This window comes from Mustela putorius, unplaced genomic scaffold (genome assembly GCF_011764305.1).
Source record: "Mustela putorius furo isolate JIRA1106 unplaced genomic scaffold, ASM1176430v1.1 tig00537284_pilon_pilon_pilon, whole genome shotgun sequence".
NCBI classification, from domain to species: Eukaryota; Metazoa; Chordata; class Mammalia; order Carnivora; family Mustelidae; genus Mustela; species Mustela putorius.
This window is the reverse complement of record NW_025422422.1, coordinates 3,055,379-3,075,920: the sequence shown is the minus strand read 5'-3', so window position 1 is coordinate 3,075,920 and position 20,542 is coordinate 3,055,379. Positions and strand designations below refer to the sequence as shown.

The following is a 20,542-nucleotide window of genomic DNA, read 5'->3' as shown; positions in this document are numbered from 1 at the left end:
AGAAAATCTGCATAAGAAAAATTCCCACTCCTCATAAAACTAAGATCTCTACACATAGGAATGTTTTATTGGAAAAAAAGTACTTTTAAATGAAAGTTCTCAAAAAAAAATACTTATGCAAGGATTGTCTCATTGTTTAGGTACCAAGTAAAGAATAAATGTGTATCATAGTGAATAATTTTCAAGCTCTATGCTCCATTTACAACAGTTAAAGAGATCCAACTCTAATGTAAGCACCTTGAGGGACCAGGGTTTAATTAACTGAATAGACCCCAAAACTATGAAGTTTTGGAACATGGGAGACTATAAATATTTGTTGAAAGACTAAATGTCAGACTTAACCACATTGGGGGACACATAATAAAACCTGTGTGCTAGCTTTGAGCATAATCAACCCCCAAGCCCCATTCTCTCCCCTCCTCTCAAAACATGCACCCATACACATATACTTACACACAAACATGATCACCTAGTTTAGGCCGTTATGTGCAAAGAAAACAAAATAAAAGGTACGGCATTGTATCTGGAAATTATGATTTAGAAAAGTCAGGAAAAACCCAACATTCTCAATCTGGTATCCACACATCATAAGGGATTACATATCTGAAGTAGGTAAAAGTGACAGTACACACTGCTATGAAGCTACCTTTGGTTAGAATTTAAAACTTCAAATAAACTTTAAAAATTGGGAATTAGAAACATACATGTAAATTCTCTGTTTGTATTCTACCTATTTTTGGTTTGTTTACTTGTTGTTATTGTTGTCTACTGTATTAAAACATAAGACAAACCTGTTTAATCTCTCCTGATTTTTCCATACAGAACAGCAAGATGAGTTCAGGAGAAATCCCACTTACCAACAGACACTACACACTCTCAAACCCAAAGCCCTAGTTGCTCATATTTATTTCGCAAACTGATTAGCAAACACTGGCTTGTTGAAGTCTAGACCCAGGGATCATTTTCATATACATGGCTCATTGGTTTTATGAGTTCTTTGTGACTATAAAGATCTTGAATTCCTTTGCAAACAGCAAAAACAGATTTCCTCTTTGTAGGGTACCACAGTTTACACCAAAGGCTTTGGTGAGATGTTATTAGTCTATGCCTATGGGTAACTAAAGGCCACCACTCCACTGACACGAAGAGAATCAGGCATTTATAAAAGTAGAAAGAAAATTAGAAAGAGAATATTTTAAAGAAAAGGACACATGATTTGAACCTGGTCAATCTTGGAAATGACTGTTTGATAATGAATTGCCTGACTGATAAAGATACAACACTAATGAAACAGCAAATATATTTTAAAGGATAGAAATATGTTTTATTTCTATATGCATATTTTCTGACTTACATTAAAAAGGATATTGTTAAGAATAACGTACAACAATTCTATAGACGTCAGAGTTTGAGAAGCCTCTTTTCTTCCAAGACCCCTTTTGAAATCTACCTCTATCCTGCAAGGCACACAAGGCAGGCTCCGGTGTGGTTTGCCTGCAAATCAAATAGAAGGGTAACCAGAGTTAAAATGGGATCCTTCCAAAATAACACATTATAAAATGAGCTGATAGCCCACTGATGCAGGATTTGCAAAGGAAATGTTTCAGAAATATATCTGCAATGCTTAGTCCAACATCCCCTCTGAAAAACTCTGAGGTTGAAGCGACCCTGAAGAAAGGATGTCTTTGCCTGGAATGCTAAGCATTACCACCCCCCCTACACACACTTCATGAAGGAAGGAATGGAGATGGATCCCTTTACCTGTGGGGGGCTTCAGAATGACAGCTCAGAGAGCTCGATCTTCTGTCTAAAGGCCGGACTGGGACTGGCTCCAAGCCTTGAGAAAGCCACCAGAGAGGCGGTGAAGGGCCAGTGACCCAGAGAGTAGAAGCAGGAGACATGGCTGTGTGGGAAATGCCTGGGTTTCAGGTTTCCCTTGGGTTCCATATGGACCCTGCAGAAAGTTGCCAGAATATATCATGATATGCAAAGCTCTGCCCAGGAAGTCCTCGTGGGAACCGCACAGCAAGACAACCCCATGAAAGGCTGAACATTGATATCTGGAGTTGTAAGCGGCTGATTTGAAGGGGCAGCAACTGTATTAAGAGAACAGTAGTTAATACTCAGTATGAGTAACAAGCGTCCACCAAACCCAGAGGAAAATACTGGATCATGACCCATCAAGCGGTACCTTCCTCACTCCCTAACTCTCCCCCATAAACCCCTAGATGCTCTAGAGCAGACTAAGGGCAGGGATTGGGGAAGGACAAACAGCACAGATGGGAACCAGAGAAGACCACCACAGCCCCCACCTTCAGCTGCTTGAGGTACTATTAGGCGGGGGCAAGGGGAACGCTGCAGTAGAAAATGAAATTCAAAGTATCAAAAATTCGAAATATCTAGTGGCTCCCCCATAAAAGCTCGACTGCCCAACAACTGGAGATTACATTTCACGACATACCCGGTAATACCAGAATCTGGGACTCTTGGGCTGGGACAGGGCAAGCCCGCAAGTCCATCATGGAGAATCAAATCTGGGATGAAAGGAAGAGCGATCAACAGAAGCGGTTCCAGCTTTGCTCTTCAGAGCCTCCCCCCGCAACTATGGAAAAAGACATACAAAGCACTTAACAAATCTCCTGAGCTAGCCCTTTGCCTAAAGGCCAGTCCTTCCTCAGAGGCTTCCCTGCTCTCAGTCAGGCTCCCTTCTCTCCAGTGGGGGACGAGGGCGTGGGTCTGCCCGGAAGTGACCAAGTGAGCAGCTACTCCAAGGTCTACCCACTGAGAGTCCCCAAAGTTCACCTCATATGTAAGTTTACAATATGGAGAGAAGAAACTTGAAGAATGTACTTCCGTTATGGGACGGAGCGTGTAAGGACCTGGAAAGTCAGTAGATTTTAAATCAAGTCAAGAAAGTCGGGATGGCCCACAATTGCCTTCTTTTGATACCTTCACCTGATTCCCCTTGAATTTCATTGTTTTACAATACCTAAAGCTGTTTCTTTTGAACCCATCCCTCACTGGCTAGGTGCCTTCTCTATAAAGACACTGGGGTTTTTGTTGTTATTATTATTATTTTTTTTTTTTAAAGCATCTAGGGTGCCTGGATGGCTCAGTTGGTTAAGCATCTGCCTTTGGCTCAGGTCATGATCCCAGAGTCCTGGGATCAAGCCCTATATCAGGTTCCCTGCTCTGTGGGGAGTCTGTTTCTCCCTTTGCCCCTCCCTCTGCTTGTGCTCAGGTACTCCCTCTCTCTCTCTCAAATAAATGAAATCTTTTTAAAAAAATAAATAAATGTAAAAAGCATCTAAAGGGAGTCATAGCTCCTAGCTCCAGCTTCAACCCTGGCACCACTATGCCACATTACTTTGTGAGCAACTTCCTCTGTCCGCGGCTCTCTCTCAGTTTTCTGTCCATAAAATCAGAGCACTGAATGAGATGACCTCTAAGACTGACTTGCTCTGACGTTGTATAGCACAGATGGAGTCTGGAAGGATTTAAATATTGCTAAAATATATAGAATCAAGCAACCCTTGAATTTTAGAGCGTCTTGTCACCTTTGCAAAATTCGTTCACAGCCATTAGTTGGTTTGTATCTGCACTTCTGATGACAAGGCATTGGCGTCATTAGCTAATAAGCTAATGACGCCAATGCCTTAAGGAAGAATCAGACTCAGGGAAGGTAAATGAACTATCTGGGGTCACAGACATAGCAAGAGGGCTTGGACCGGGAGCTAGGCATCTTGATTCCCAGCCTGGTCCTCATTCCTTGCCCTACAAGTTCTGGCATTTTCAGCTAATAACAACACAGACAGTTCCTGGGAACCAGTCAGGGCCCCTTCTCACTAATGTCAGGTAACAACATTACGCTGGTCTTTCTCAAAGTTCCAGTGGCTGGTCTAAGTGGGCTCTTCCCAGAGGGTCTTGTGAACCTCAAGTAACCTTTCCAAGTTTCTTTCAGTAACTCTGACCATTTGGAGAGAAAACAAATCCATACACAGAGGAATTTGAAGTGTTATTTTAACTTTGTATACCACACATTAAAAGTTACCCTTTAACTTGAATTTTTGAATGTAAGTTGGGGAAAAGAAAAGATTTGGGCACATGTTCTCCAGGTGAATGCGCTAGGGCCTGAAGTTTAACTCCAGAACCCGAAACTGAACTCCAGAACCACCCTTTCCCTAACCCCTCCCCCCTGTCCACACAGCCCAGCCCCCACTCCCCACCCCTTCACTGTAGCTCACCAGACACCTGGAAGGTTCCAGACCTTCTCTAGGCAGGTATGAGCTTAAAGCAAGGAATTTGTCCCAAACACTCGGAATTTCCTCCCAACTTATTCTTTATCCTGTTCACTAAAAGAAAGAATTGTTATTGCATTGTTAAAAGGAAATAAAAATCAAGGATATACTGTCATTACAAGAGCATAGAAGAGTCTCATGACCCAAAGTAGACATGTAGACACACACACACACACACACACACCACACACACACACACACACAAATGGTAATGAACATAAATTACTCAAGAGTTATTTGGAATGTCAGAATGTTAATTTGTATTCAATATCTGCTGATGAATAAGTATAAGTTTTAAAGATTCCTATCAAAATCAGTTCTTTGAGAAATAATCAATATATGGTGAAAAGTCACTTATGGAAAAGAGTTCACTCCTTGACAATGTGTATGTCCTTACATTTCTTTCCTTACATACACAGATTCAACTCTGATTTTTATTCATTAAACTTTTACATCAAACATAAAATAACTGGCTAAAACCACATAAAAAGAGAGGGGAATTATACAGAAGCATTAATAAGACCATGTTTCCTAAACTTTGATTAATAAAAACTTACCTGAGGATTCCAAAACACGTCATCACAACCAGGTCCATGAGCTCCCTGCTCAGAATTCACATCTACTTTGCCTCATCCTAGAACCCTGACTTCTAGGGGGAGGGGAGGGAAGAAAAGTCAGCTGAAAAAAAGAAAAACCTAGAAATAAATGCAGGTCTTCCAAGAGCTCTGACAACCCCCCCCCCACCTGCACCAAGTAACCCTTGGATGGTCTGAAAATGGCACTGATAACATTAGATAATTCTATCAGTACTCAGCTCCCAAAATTTGCCACTGCAACAAGAGGGAGTGTTATTGGCAAGTGTACAGTACCCTGCAGGGCTGAGGGTGTACCCTGCTCAATGTCAGACTTTTCAGCTGAGTGGACAATCTAGTGTAACAGTGGGATGCTGGGAGCAGGGACACTGGACGCCAAAGCTCTCCTGGTCCTGTTGGTAACTTCATTTCCCAAACGTTCATAATTAAACAGCTTTTATTGAAGTAATCAGCATGAGCTCCTTAGCTTTGTTTTTGCAACCGGTATCGTGTTTATGGAGCCAAATATTGGAGACTTTGATACTGAATACCTCCTCGGATGTGTTAACGTTGGCAAGCTCTCTAGATTCTGAAGATGCCGGGCTGCCTCAGCACAGCCTTCCCTCCACCCTCTAGCTCATCAGCCCCCCCAGACCACAGAGCTGCAGCTCCCCTGTAAGACTCCCTTTCAATATTTCTCCTGAAAGTCCCAGGGAATGGTGAGCAATTGAAACAGGGTGAAACCTGATCTCAAAGTGTCTGTCGGACCAGAAGTTTTCAAAGAAAACATTTCTTAAATCTTGTGTTCACTGCTATTTCAGCAGGCCAATTAGATTGGATGGGACTTGGGGGGAGCTGTCGCCAGTCACTGCAGCGGGAATAGCAAACAAGACTTAAAGCAAATAAACGAGCCCAAAGCTGGCATCCCAGGGGCCCCTGGCCAATGACCTCCTTCATTCCCCAGTTGGATGGCCAGCCCACCCTCTGGGACCAAGAGCCAAACTACAGGTTAATCAGATGAGACATTAGTTAACAGCCTCGATTACTAGAAAGTAATTAATCAGGGAAAGTCTCCAAACAGGAGGAGAATAAATAAACAGGCAGGCACATGCAGTCCCATTTTGGCCCTAGATAAGGCTGCCATCCAGGTGTCCTGCTGGGGTAGAGCCCATCTGTCTTGTTCAGTTCCTCTCTGGAAATGTGGTGACATTTCTCACATCTGCCTAGAAAATGCAGAGCCAAGAGGCCCCAAATGGGAAGATGATGAAGGACTTTGGAAAAACTATTTGAGGAAAGGCTCCCAAGGGGGTTTTATGGTAAGCCCTACCCCACCCTGAACATCCTTTTGTGTTGTATTTAAACGGCCTCTTTTCAAAAATCTCAAAAAGAAGTCTCTGCACAAGTCTGCAAACTCCTAACCATTTGGAGAAAACCAAGGTTCCAGGTGGTATTTTGGGGTCTGTGCTAAGAAGCCCATTGGTTTATTAGCCCTTTAAGACTATATCCAACCTCCGAGATTCTCAGTATAAGTTACAAAGGATTCAGAGCATCAGAAATCACTGGTTCCATCTTCAACCTTGATTTGGGGGTGAGGAAGACTGGAAAGATGGGAAGAAAGCGTAGCTAATGCCAGTACCCCTCACTGGTCCAACTCGACCTGACGTATCACATCAAATAGGGTCATTCATCTGTGCTGTGTCTTTTCCTTCTGGAGGAACAAAAAATGTCAGCAACTAGAGAATGCGCATAATGTAAATATGGCTGTGTTAGCTCAGTGTCAGAGAAAACACACCCAAACGTAAGTCAGCACAAGACATCCTCGGCTCAGAGGACCGGCGCAATGATTTTAACCTAATGACCCCCTCTTAACCAGCTCTACAGCAAATCACAATTAAATAAATACCACTTAATAGCAGAGATTTGTTTTGCAGCCAGACTATTCGTGGAGAGAGAAAGAGAAGGTTGGATGTGTCATTTCATTTTTAATTATAAAATTAAAGTAGTTTCCAAATATTAGTATAAATTCAACCCCAAGCTAAATTTACAAAATGCTGCAAAGATGAGTTATAGACATTCTGGAACAGAACAGAGAAGCAGGAGATGGGAGGGTGTGGAGGGATACCCAAAACTGAGGGGGCTTGGTCTTGTTGTCTTAATCTAGAGTGGAGTGCAGTGGCTTTCCTTCAGCCCAATGATTAGGAATGTTTGACCAGAGCTGGATAAAATCATGACGTAAGCACCAGCGAATGAGTGAAAAATGCAGCCACCTATGTTGCTATGGAAAACTGCATGACTAGGTATCAGGAGCACCAAATTCAAGGCCTAGCTCTGTCACTGTCTGGGGCACTGGGAAGGAATTTGCTGGAGTGGAGGAGGGAGAGTTATCAAAGCTTATGCCGGACGCTGAGAGATCACGAAAGCTCTTACGAACCCAGTGACGGGTCAGCCTTCCCTAGAGAAGGCATGCAGGCAGAACCTACACCTGCCTTCCCTCAACAGCCCATCTCCCCCCTCCCTCCTTCCCTGCCTCCCTTCCCTTCCTTTCCCTTCCCTTCCCTTCCCTTCCGTGGAAAGTCTCCCCCTCCTTGTTCTTTCCTGTCTGGTTATTTAGCTCTGATATTTTGGATGTAATAGATTTTTTTTTCATATAGGTTCCAACATACAGGTGACTTGATGGAGGCTTTGTGACCACCAAGAGAATACAATGACACATTTATCTTGCCCTCCACAGACCTTTACCACCTCAAAAACTTGATTATGTCCCTGGGAATATTGGGGTTCAGTTGAAAGCCAAGTCCTGCAAAAGCTTTTCCTCTTAGAGCCTCAAATGATCCCTAAAAATTGAGAGTTTCTGGAAATAGCTTCAAGTTCATCTTCTTTGGTTGTGTGCCATTACTGAGATCAAAAAAGGTATTTGAGGATGTAGAGAAAGGGGAACCCTCTTGCCCTGCTGGTGGGAATGAAAACAGGTACAGCCACTCTGGAGAAGAGTATAGAGCTTCCTCAAATTTAAAAAAAAAAAAAATAGAACTACTTACCATCCAGCAATTGCACTACTAGGTATTCACCCAAAAGACACAAACACACAGATTCAAGGAGGTACATGCACCCCAGTGTCTACAGCAGCATTATCAATAAAAGCCAAACTATGGAGAGAGTCCAAATGTCCATCCACTGAAGATGTGATATTTTATATAATATATATATGTATATGTGTATACACACACACCACACACACACACACACACACACACACACACACATATATACACAATGGAATATTACTCAGCCATCAAAAAGAATGAAATCTTGACATTTGCAATGACACAGATGGAGCTAGAGTGTATTATGTTAAGTGAAATAAGTCAGAGGAAGACAAATACCATGTGATTTCACTCATATGTAGAATTTAAGAAATAAAACACATAGGAAAAAAAAGAAAAAAGACAGATGCACATATGGAAGAGGGAAGAGAGAGAAGGAAACACTCAAAGAGACTCGTCATGATAGAGAACAAACTGAGGGTTGATGGAGGGAGGTCAGTGGGGATGGGCTAGATGGGCCATGGGCGTTAAGGAGGCACTTGCCGTGTTGCGCACTGAGTGTTGTATGTGGACCTGATGAATCACTGAATTCTAGTCCTGAAACCAATACGGCACTGTATGTTAACTAGCTAGAATTTAAATAACATTTTAAAGAAAAAAAGTAAATAAAAGCAGAATACCAAGCTAAAAGTTAAAAAAAAAAAAGAAGAAGAAGAAGAAGAAGCACTCCTGCTGCTGGTAAGCCCACAGCCTTTCACTGGGGCACTGCAAAGCCCGAGAGATGGTAACCATCACTTGGGAGCACAGCCTCCCCCAAAATCAACTCCTCAAAATTCACTGCTTAGTCATTCATTGATTATATCATGAGAGATCCTTGTCCAAGTCTTTGTGAGAGCAGGTGCCACATTCTCTGCATCACAATACCCAGAATGAGACAGGAACATAGCAGTTGTCATTTCTTTCACATTTGCCAAGTAGCTGCCAGGGCCCAGAGAGACACTCTGCTTGCAGAAGATGCACAAAAATGAAACTTAGCACCTCTTACAAAGAAGCTAATAAAGGAGAGAAATACACAAGGGATGATTAGAATCCTGAATGGCACATCTAAGGCTAGATGTAGCTGAATTCATGTCATGTGTAGCCAAAGGGTGTGTATTTCTCTCCCTTAATCCGAGTCAAATGATCTCCAAGTCTTGTTGGTCTCTAGAAAATCACTCACTAAAGCAAAACTTCAGCCAAAGGCTCTTGCTGCTGGCTGCATTAACAGGAGTTCGAAGTCCAGACTGGGGAAGACAGCCGTAAATCACTCCCATGGAGTCCGTTTGCAGAGGGACCCTGACAGATTTGCACATATTCGGGGTGGAAAGAAGAAGATGGCGAGGAACCTCAAGGCCATGACTGTGAGGACCTGGTCGAAAGAGAGCTCAGGAGGCTCGGCTAGGCCGCGAAGCCACAGAAGACTCCTGAGGAATCGGGGAGGGCCTCAGGGAGGAGAATACGTAGTGTTCACGCAGGCGGCCCACAGGCCTGCACCTGTGGTCTGTGTGAGCGGAGCCTCGTGGAGCAGGGCAGGACACAGCCGTGAAGTCGCACCAGCCGTCCTGCGCTCATCTCCCCGGCCCTGTGCCCAGAAGAGCAGCTTCTTGAGAAGTGTTTGATGAATAAGACATCCTACGATTTACAAATGGGTGAAAGCCCGCCTGTGAGAAAGACGGAGCCGGTCTGCATCATTTCAGTTGTTGCCCAAGATGGCAGGAAAAGGCCAATGGACGCAAGAGCGAGAGGGAGGCAAAATGTTTTTCAAGCTTTGAAGAACTTTCTGGGAAGCAGACTACTCTAACATGAAAGGGATGGCGGGGGAGTGGGGGGCCGCTGGGAGTGCCCTCTCACAGGCCTTCAGGGTTTGGGGTGAATATTCCATTCTTAGAAGAGGAAGTGGAGGGCGGCCTGCCTTTGGGTCACGATAAAGAGCAAACCATGTGAGCAGACCACTGGGAGCTCTAAAGCGGGGCAGGAGGCAGCCCAAACAGGACTGAGGAGTGACATTTCTATTCGGCTCCAGAAATTTTAAAAAATTATTTCTTGTCAAATCAAAATGTTTCTAAGCAACTCAGGTCAGAGAAGGCCACGCTTATCACATGGATTTGCTCGGCAAGCAGAAGGGCCTACAATGCTGTCCGACTGCATTCTGCACATAGAGGAAGAACTACCCCATCCATGCCTCCTAATCTGATGAATCCTTGTCATAAATTCTGCCCAGGCAGTCAGCGGGGCGGCTGCTGGCACTGGACTGAGGGGAGGGGCGGCTTTACGAGGGCTAGAGGAGACAGCAGGCCGCCAAGCCCTCTGTGAGAAGCTAGTAAATCAGCAGTCAGGGGGAGCTCTGGGAAGAAGCAGCAGAGGCCAGGGGCCCAGAGCCCAGGTGACATGGACAGGAGCAGAGAACGTTCTGGTCTACTTGTAGCAGTGGGACCCTGGGGACACGGTGGGGAGGGCACAGTAAAGCGTGACTCCACAACCCCTGAGCTTCCGGCACACCCTGCTTCCAGTCAGTAAGCCCCATGCCGGAGGCTGGGAATCCAGGGCCAGCGACAGAAGGACCCCTGCCAACGAGTAGCTCACATTCCAGAAAGGACACCCAGTCAGGGAGGAAAGAGTTTCCGTTTGTCTGCTTGAGCAGCCCTGACAGAATACCATGTACTGGGTGGCGGAAACAACAGGTCTGAAGGCAGGACGTCTCAGATCAAGATGCCACAAGGTCCGTTTCTGATAAGGTTCTTGGGGAGCGGGGAGCTAAGCTACTCAATGCAGTTGCCGCCACAGCACCCAGTCTGTGTGGCCAACATGGACACCAACATGGACACCATGTGACCCACATGGACACCAACCCCTCATGCAATAGCGTGCCCTGAGATGCAGCAGCCCAGTCACCTGCAAATGTGAGCTCCCGCTAGGCTGTCCCTAATGGCCCTTGTGAGCAACAGTCCCCCTGCCCCCAGGGTCTGCCTTCTGTGCCCCATAAAGAGGAGTCCTATACCCTGTTCTTCTGCTTTGAACTGACCAGTCCAGCCCTAGCCTGGAACAACGCATTCCAGCCACACACCCACTCTCTCTCTCTCTCTGTCTGCACTCTGCCTTGACCTCCCCATGTGGCCCCTCAAGGCATGCCAGTTTCTTCCTTCAGGACCTGGAAGTAATAACTCCTCTTTCTCAGTCTCTCTTGTGATCCACTGCTGAGCTGAGGGCCACCATCCAGCACCCTGGGCTCCACTTAACAAATGTTCATTTAATGCGGTCCTAACAGCTCACTTCTGGCTTGTAGATGCCTGCTTATTTACTGTGCCCTCATGTGGCAGAGAGGGAGTAAGCTCTCTAGTCTCTTCTGATGAGGACACTAACTCATTGGATCAGAATCCTGACCTTATGATCCCATTTAACCTTATCTCCATAAAGGCCCTATCTATCTCCAAACACAATCACACCGAGGGCTGGAGCTTCAACATATGAATTTGGGAGAGACGCAAGCATACGATCCATAACAGAGCTCTAGGAAACAAACCCTGAGAGAAGAGGGGAGAAATGCTGTTGGAGAATTGAGCAGAACACTGTGGAGTGACTCATCTGACTGAGGGACTTGGGGGTGATGGAGAAATCAATGAAAGTGACATAGAAGAGGCATCTGATGTGGCCCATGCAGATTAAGAAAGAACCCACCCGGTGAGAAAATCAAGGAGGGAGCCCACACAGCAGGGTGCTGAGGAGTACAAGTCTGGGACTCAAGCTGTCTGGGTTGCAATCCTGCCCCTGATCCTACTAGTTCTGTGACCCTGGAAAAGCATTTTAACCTCTCTGAACCTCAGTTTACTCATCTGTTAAATCGAAATATAAGAGTCTGACAGATTGTTGTCCCTGTGAAGGGACGTAGCCAAAAACACTAGTGGGTAAAGCCTGACATTCCAGGCACCACATGGGGAAAGCCCGTCAATCACATGAAGTCTTGACAATAGATGCCCTGTCGAGGTACAGGCAAGTGTTCAATGTGGCAGCTTCGGAAACATCAAGGAGGGAACAAGGACATGGGATCAGTCCAGGTTGGAAGGTTATTTAATACTGCACTCAAGAGTCTGAACTCTCTGAGAGCTCTAGGGAGCTGTTGGGAAACTTGAAGCAAAAGAATGACATGAAGAAGCCTAGTTTTGAGGAAGACCCCTCAGATGTCCATGTGAAGCAGGGGAGGGAGAGCAAAGCCAAGAGCGAGACTGAAGTACCTAAGATGGCAGCCAAGCCAATGTCCTGGTAACCGTTCTGTCTGGCAGTGAAATCCCTTTCCCTTCAGAAAGTACCTGTTGAACTTCCGCAGCACGAAAGACCCAGTGCCAATGGCTGGCACTGAGACTCCAGGCCCAACCTCCATCTACTCAGTACTCGGGACCCTCCACAGTCTTCTCCAACCCACCTTCCAGTCTCTCCCACAACACTCCCCAGGAGGCACACTGGGCTCCAGTCAAATGGACTGAGGGGACTTTCCCAGTGGAATGAGCTCAAACTATATCTTCTTTTCATGTCCTTATTCTTGTTGTGGGAACCTTAGTGCCCGGGTTTGAAACTCTCCTTTCCTACTTATTAGTACTGTGAGTCCTGAGACTCATGTAACCTTTCTGAGCATCCATTCTTCCAGAGGTGTCATTTAAACAGTGGGCGTACTTACCTCAGTGGCATATTGTAAAAAATAAAATAACGGACCTATTTAGCACAAAATCTGGCATATTTGCTGCCATTTGCCTACAAGACTCCCAAAGCCAGGATCTCTTTTCAGAAGCCAGTTCCTGACACACAGGACTTCAGGGCCCACCACTGACCACTAGAGCCTGCCCCCTTGCTCTGCTCTCAGAAACTAATACACATTCTAGTCTCTGGGCACTTTGTTTTCTCCACCCCCAAACCACTCCCTGATGGAGACGTCTCACAAGGACCATATATTTCTCATCTCTGTGTCCTCTCTACACTGAGCGCAAGAGAATGTGCTTAGATCTGAACTGGACTGATGTCTAGATATTGTTAGGCTATGAGGGGTTCGTAGAACAACACCAAGACCCCCCCTACCCAACATGCCATGTCCACACTCCCTTCTATGCATGGGGGGGTTTTTTGCTCCTGCCAACTGTCTCTAATGACTGGACCAGAAGAGGGCATAGACCCAATGGAAGCATGATAACAAAATAGCCAGTCACATACGAGCTAAGACAACCAGATTCTCTGTTAAGAACATTGTTGGAAATGAGAATAAATTCAGGCAAAGATGGAGGTACAAATGAACGGAGTCTGAAAGCCCTGATGTCAAGATAGAGATGTTGAGTGGAATTCAGAGTTGGAGCCACAGGAGATGACAGCATGTGAAAGTTATAGGAAGCCAGAAATGATCAATAATAATAGAAATCACAGGTATTAAAGATCTTCTGTGTGCCACCCACTAAGCTAAGTAAAACATGGATTATCTTATTTCTTTTACAAAAACCCAACAAGTGGACACTTATATTAGTCCCATTAGGAGAATCAGCTGTGTCACAGAATGGTTAAATACCATAAGCTCCCCATTACCTTCTATTAACCCCTCAATTCCTAATAAACTCTCATGCTGTTCCCTATGCCCACTGCCCAGTGCTTAAAGTAACCTGAGTAAATCTCTTCTCCTTGTAAGTAACAGGAATAGAGAGTACTATGGAAACAAGGTCTATGCATAAGACATGAAAAAATGTGCAAAAAGCTGAGGACACAAAGAAGCACCCCCATCAGACTCGGCCAAGACCAGCTATACTGTCCAGAGTGGCTTCCCAGCCCCCAAGCTTGGAAAACTCACTCATTCCCCTGGGCCCTGATGGTCTGTGCCACGCATGACTATATGCTGTCCACTACCTGTAATGATCTCAAACTGCTGTGCCTTTTCCTCCAAGCCAACTTCTGAGCTTCTTGAAAACAGAGGGATCATGCTTTCTCGTGTTGTTTGTCCTTTGGCAAATGAGGGTGCCCTGAACATTTCCCGAAATCATCCCCTTGGCTCTGTTCAAAGTGCCAATGATCCCACCCCTGTACGCAGAATCCTTCAGGGCTCTCTGAAGGCATCAGAGCCTTTAGGTGTAATCTGAGAATCACCAGCAGAATAAATAAATCCCTGCCCTGGTGGCAAATACTTCCTTTTACTTCTTCCCCTATAAAAGCAAACTTCTCCAACCCAATCCCACAAGTGCTCTCTAATGGGTTCTTTGTTTTGTTTATGCGACTTAGTTGAAGCCAGAAGCAAACAAGAGAAAATGCACCAGGAACCACCTAGCACAGCGCATGGCATAGAGTCAGGAACTCTGTGTTTCCTCTAATACTGCCTTATTTGAAGAGTGCAAACTTTCGTGTTTTAAATGGCCCAAAAAATGGTTGGGCAAGGAGTGGTGGAAGCCGTTGCCAGAAAGCCTGCTCCTCAGCACTTGTGCAGACTTGCCCCACAAGAGCAGGAACAATATAAACCAAGGCACCCACCTTTGGGGCTTCCAGATGGTCCAGATGCCCCTCTCAGCAATCCACAGAGAGTTAGAGGAATGCACACCTCCCAAGAGGGCATCCAGCTCAGGATTCATTTGCAGGATCAGCCTCAGAAGAAGCTATTTCTGCAAGGCTGGGCTGGAGAAGTCAGTCCTATCCTCAGAAAGTGGTAGGTTCAAAATAGTGAGAAGAGAACTGAGGGGATTCCCCACTTGCTGGGGTCAAAGTCAAGCAGTGAAGATGGGAGCACAAGCAAGCAGGCAGGGGGTCTCCAAGGACGGGACAGTGAGAGTGAGGCAGAAGTGCAGGCTTCGGGAGAGATGGTCAACGCAGTGTTTCTCAACCATCTTTAGTAGATGAACTCTTTATAAATGAAAGATATGCAACCCTAACACAAAAACTGATTTTTAATCAGTTACTAGTAAAACAGAACATTTGCTAATTATAAAGACAACTGATAAGAACAGGAATTTAATTTTATTAAGATAAAAATTCAAAGTGGAGGATGACCATTGCAATTTTCTATCACCCTCAGTGACGAATTTAGTTCAGTATTTTGTCTTGGTTTTACAGTTTCAAAAGAAAAAAAAAAAAAATCCGGTCACAGGGACAAATTGCTGCAAATGACAACAGCTATTTTTAACTAATTGTTTTGCAATGAAGGTACTGTTCAATTAGCCAGCAATGGTAGGAAAAGCTTTATTAGGGGGGTGCGGGGAGGGGGAGAGTAAACACAATGAAAAACAAACCTTCATAATCACTAAATGAGAGAATCCTTTAGTTTAAAAATCCCCAGCCAAGAACCCCCACTACCTTTTGCCACTGGATCTCACAGACTGGCATGGGCTGGAAGCTTGGGTCAGTTGGCCTGTCTTAAAAGTTTCTTTCTGTGTGGAGTGGACACAAGAGCTGAAGAGGGGGAACCAGCCTCTGGTGGGGAACTGATGAACAACCCAAGAATGGGCTGGAAGCTTGGGTCAGTTGGCCTGTCTTAAAAGTTTCTTTCTGTGTGGAGTGGACACAAGAGCTGAAGAGGGGGAACCAGCCTCTGGTGGGGAACTGATGAACAACCCAAGAATTCAAGCTAAGAAAAAAGAAACAACCTAATCCATACCAGAAAGAAGCAAAAAAAAAAAAAAAAAATGTAGAGTCTGACAGGTTCAAAACAGAATCTCGGCTATACCATTTATTGTACCTTGGGCAAATTATTTACAATTTCTGAGCCTAAGTATTCTTATCCATAAAATTGGGATACTAAAGTTCTTTCACTGGATTGTTAGAAATATTAAATGAGATGCAACACGTACTGGCTTGGTCATTTAGTCCAATAACTAAGAACAAGGATGGAGTGACCCCAACCTGAGTGAGGGGACACAGATGTCCATTGGTCTTCTCTGGGGGACCTGATCCAGACCTAGGCAGGTTTCATCAGGTGGAGAGGAGAGGGAGTTGAAGGTGGAGCTCCCTTTGTTCTTCCTGCCTCCATTGGGATTGATATAGGGGACAGACAAAGCCCAAATGAAAGCTGGAGAAGGTAGAGGCTGAGGGCCACAAGACCAGAACATGTTGGCAACAAACACAGGCAGGTCCAAGGAGGACTCTTGTGCCCCAGTGATCACTCTCCTGTGAATTTCTCTGCTTGCAGATTTTGACAGAGAGACATACCCTACCCAAAGTCTGCAGAGGAGAAGAAATTGTAGTACCCATGCCAGACTCTTCAGCAGATGAGGTAGCAAGAGGCCACAGGAGAGCATGCAGCCTGGAGGTGTCACCCCAAACCTTGCACCCTGAACTCGTACACCATGAGATCACCGCTTCATCAGTGGAAGTCCTGTGTACCTCTCCCTGTTCAAAAATCAACTTTCTGTGTTCTCCTCTCTCTTCCCAAATTAAAATAGCTGCTTACAGCCTTGCACACATATGCTTCCTGGAGAAATTCCTTTCTGTATTTAATCCCTTTGGAATCTTTTCTTTAGGCGGGACCCTCATTTCTCCTTTGCCCTAAGATATTTACCATCACAATAGCTGGCTGATTTACTTAGTCCACCTCCACCTGGGCCAGGTCTATCCAACCCCCACTGGAGATGGATGGAGATGAGATGACAGGAGAGATTCTTCAAGGAGAGGAAGAAAACAAAGCCCCAAACACAGCAGCCTTCCCTACAATGTGCAGGAAGGAAACATCCTTCCCGCATCAGGCACCTTCTCTCAGGCAGGATTTGTTGGGTCCCCGAGGTGCTCTTTCATCCCATACTGCCAATCTGTGACTCAAAGCTTCAAGTCCCATAAGTGCAGGGCCTCCTAAGCATGTGGCTTCTTGTTGAAACGATATACCAAAGGAGAGAGAGTCCATCCCCCCACCTTCTAATGGATCTCTTAACAAGCTTATGTAAAGATCACGGATTCTCAGAGATCATTGTCCTAGTGACAGGGAGCTGTAATTGATTATTGTGACTTGGATGCCTAAAGAGTGATTCAGTAGGGCCCCTTCATCGCTGTCATTTTTTAATGGGAAGGGTTGGGTGGTATGTAAACAGGATTATGACAGGCAAAGAGAGAACAAACAGGCCAGAGAGAGAGAGAGAGAGAGAGAGAAAGAGAACCACAGAGGTCCCTGCAAGGTGAAGCCTTTCTTTCCCAGAAGTTTAAGAGAATTCTGTCCGAGATGCCCTTCCAGGGACTGCCCTGACCCAGCTCAACAGCCAAACCTGGGCAGTGCAAGGCCACACCACCTTCCCAGGCTTCCGTGAAGGCCATGCACAGAGCTGCACAACAGACACAGTGAAATGAGTGGCTGGGGTATTATGGCAGCCCCATCTCTGAAGTGTACTAGGTTTGCCTAGAGGACGTCTTACAGCAGAATTTATGGTCCTGTTCATCTTTATAGAGGGTGCACTCCTGGTCAGTAACTGATGTGCAACTGTCCTACTTTTCGCTTTGCAAATAAGATGACAACGAACCCTAAGGAGTTTGACTCCTTGTTAAATGAAATCATCTCACTGTGATCTCTAGGAGACAGTCACGCCTTAAGTCATTTTGAATCCACCTTATCTTCTAGCATCCTGCCTAGCACATACTGGGTACTCTCTATGGGTTTCTTAAAGTACTAGGATTCAGGTATATAACGGGTATTACCCACTCTGCCAAGATTGCCACTTTTCTTCTCAACATTCAAATTGACCATTTAAGTCTCTATCCTATCTAAATTATCAGGATATTCAGTTTCTCCTTCTTTGGATTTTCTCAGCCTAGAATTGTCCATGAGCCCAATGCACATTTAAACCAAAGGGGCTACTTGAACTTTCAACCACCAAATAAACTGAGAACCAGAGAATCAGATTGGTCCACAACTAAAGGCCCAGGTTTGGGCTGCTATGGCTTTTGTCTTTGTTACATTGATTTCTTTCAAAAATAGATATATCCTGTTGCACAGCAGTGATAGCCTCTGTCTGGTCCAGCTCTCTGTGCAAACAGTAGTTTCTTCAAAAGGAACAATCCCACCTACCCCAGTTGGGCTTGACCAAGGATGCCTAAGATTTTTTCCCAAGGTCTTTGCTTTACCCTCGCCCACTCAGCTACTGCTCCTGGGACAGAAGGGGCTCCATAAAGGGAGGAGCTCCTAGCCTTAGCCTAACTCTATGCCAGATCCAGCTCTGCCCCTCTCCTCCCTGCAGTGCCTGGCAGTCCCCTAGCCCTGGCACTGAGCCTGGGTCACTAGACCCACCTCCACTGCGTTCTCCCTGGGAACACATGGTTTGGAGGAAACTTAGTCAAAACGCTCTCAATCCAATCTTGTTCCCAAAAGAAAACTTCAGAGTTTCAATCCTTTCCTCCTAAAGGAAGATTCTTGCCACTGTACAAATTACACCACAGCAACCCTACCCACCATTAGGAGGCACTGACTTGGTGAAGACACAAGTCTTACCTGGTCTTACACTGACTTTGCAGAGTCGTCACTCAAGTGTTTGTTTTCTGAAAGGAATAAGATCCACTCCAAAATGTTTTCCTGATTCTACCTAGAAAGAAAAGTAGAGGAGTTGCCAACTTTCAAACGGACACTTTTTTACCTTTCGCTCCTTCATTCCTTAAGATATAAAGTTTTAAATGAAGCATGCTTCCCAAGCCAGGGCACATTATCATCATGAGTCCGCACACGTTTTCCTTTAATTATTTCCCCCCTTAATGCCCATATCTGACTCACTGCCCTTCTAGCTCCTAATGCTGACCTTCACCTTAACCCTTCCCCCAGAGGTGAACTATTCTCGTGCATTTAATGCCCATCTCTTTGTGTACATGTTTTCTTGTAAAATGCGCACTGTATTGTACATACATGGGATCATGCAACAGATCTTATTCTATTTTCTAATTTTTGACTCTCTACCATGTCTTAAGGTCCACCAATACTTAGTCCACTGCTTCTTGCAGCATACGATCCCATTATAGGCAAACCCACTTGTCCAGTGATGGACATTGGGCTGCCTTCAACATCTTCCCCCATAAACAAGACTACAGTGTTTCTCCCCACCCCGGTCACCTATAGACCTGGGTGAGCATTTCTGTGCAGGGTTAGAATATGTATACACTCACTTAGCCAAGCACTCACACTGCTCTTCTGGATGTCTCCAGCAGATCAGAAGTGTTACTTGGTAGGTCTACACTCCCCAACACTTGGCATTGTCAAAGTTTAGAATTTTAGCCAGCATAACAAGGATTAAGTCCTATCTCATTATTGTTTAATTCTCCTTTAATTTGAATCTCTTCATTTGTTAGCCTTTGAGGTCTTTTCTCTGCTACATTGGTGATTCATACCTTTGGCCCGTTTTTCCACTGAGAGTCTCTTTTCCATAGTGATTTCTAAGAGTCCTTTTTAGATCCTATATATCAATATCTTTAAGATTTATTTTTTTATTTGACAGAGAGAGAGAGGGAACACAAGCAGGGGGAAAGGGAGAGGGAGAAGCAGGCTTCCCGCCGAGCAGAGAGCCCGACACGGGGCTCGATCCCAAGACCCTGGATTGTGACTTTAGCCAAATGCAGAGGGTTAACGACTCAGCCACCCAGGTGCCCCCTTAGATATCAATACCTTATCTATAGAATAAGAATGTTACCCCGTTGTTAAATTGTTCCTAACTTTATTCTTGATGTCCTTAAATTTGCCATGATTGAATACATCAACTTTTCTACCTTGCACAGTGTTTTCACGGTTTTATTTAAAAGTTCTTCCTCCCTCCTAGGCCTTAAAATATTCTCCTATATTTTCTTCAACTAACATTACAGTATTTCCTTCCACATCAAAGTCTTTACCCCATCTGAAAGTTACCTTTGTGTGCCAATGTCTATTTATTTTTATGTTGTGAGGTAGTTTTCCCAAATCCAACAATTAAACTACTTATCTTCCAGTCCCCCACCCATTTTTGTTTGCCAGTTTTCTGAAATATTAAGTACCCAGATGTAATAAGTATACGTGTAGATCAACATACATATATAATACATGTAAAGATGATACAGATTTGCACACACCATATAGAGATGATAGAGATATTCAGAAACAGATGTTTAAGATTTTATTTATTTGAGAGAGAGAGAGAGATCACAGAGGGAGAAGAGGGAGAAGCAGACTCACTACTGAGCAGTGAGCCCAACGTGGGGCTCAATCCCAGGACTCTAAGATTGCAAACTGAGCTAAAGGCCGACATTTAACCAGTTGAGCCACCCAGGTGCCCCAGATACAGATGTTTCAGATACAGATATAGACCCATAAATACGTAGATATACGGCTATCTGTGAAATCTCTATTCTGTTCCACTGGATTATTTCTTTTACACAAATACCAGTCTTTGTGACATCTTAAAATCTGTCAAAATAAATATTCCCTTTTCTCTATTTTTTTTAAGTTCACTTATTCATGGGCCTTATTTCTTCCATATATATATATATTTTTTTTTAAATATGTTTGTCAAGTTCTTCCAAATATCCCACTGGAATTTTAAATGCAACTATACTGGATTTGTACATTAATTAGGGCAGAAAACAGCTTGATAGTATTAACTCATTCCACACAAGGATAAGGAATGTCTCCATTTAAATAAATCATCTT

General features: G+C 44.6%; 1 long non-coding RNA gene across 1 annotated transcript; it reads right to left on the bottom strand.

Annotated features, from left to right (window-relative positions):
- Positions 1-1,351: 1,351 nt before the first annotated feature.
- On the bottom strand, positions 1,352-6,162 carry LOC101677059. Its single transcript, XR_198989.2, has 5 exons — positions 4,856-6,162; positions 4,245-4,352; positions 2,462-2,602; positions 1,762-2,096; positions 1,352-1,494 (listed from the first exon to the last, which is right to left on the bottom strand). It is a non-coding gene; the product is annotated as an uncharacterized LOC101677059 (long non-coding RNA).
- Between the last annotated feature and the right edge of the window lie 14,380 nt (positions 6,163-20,542).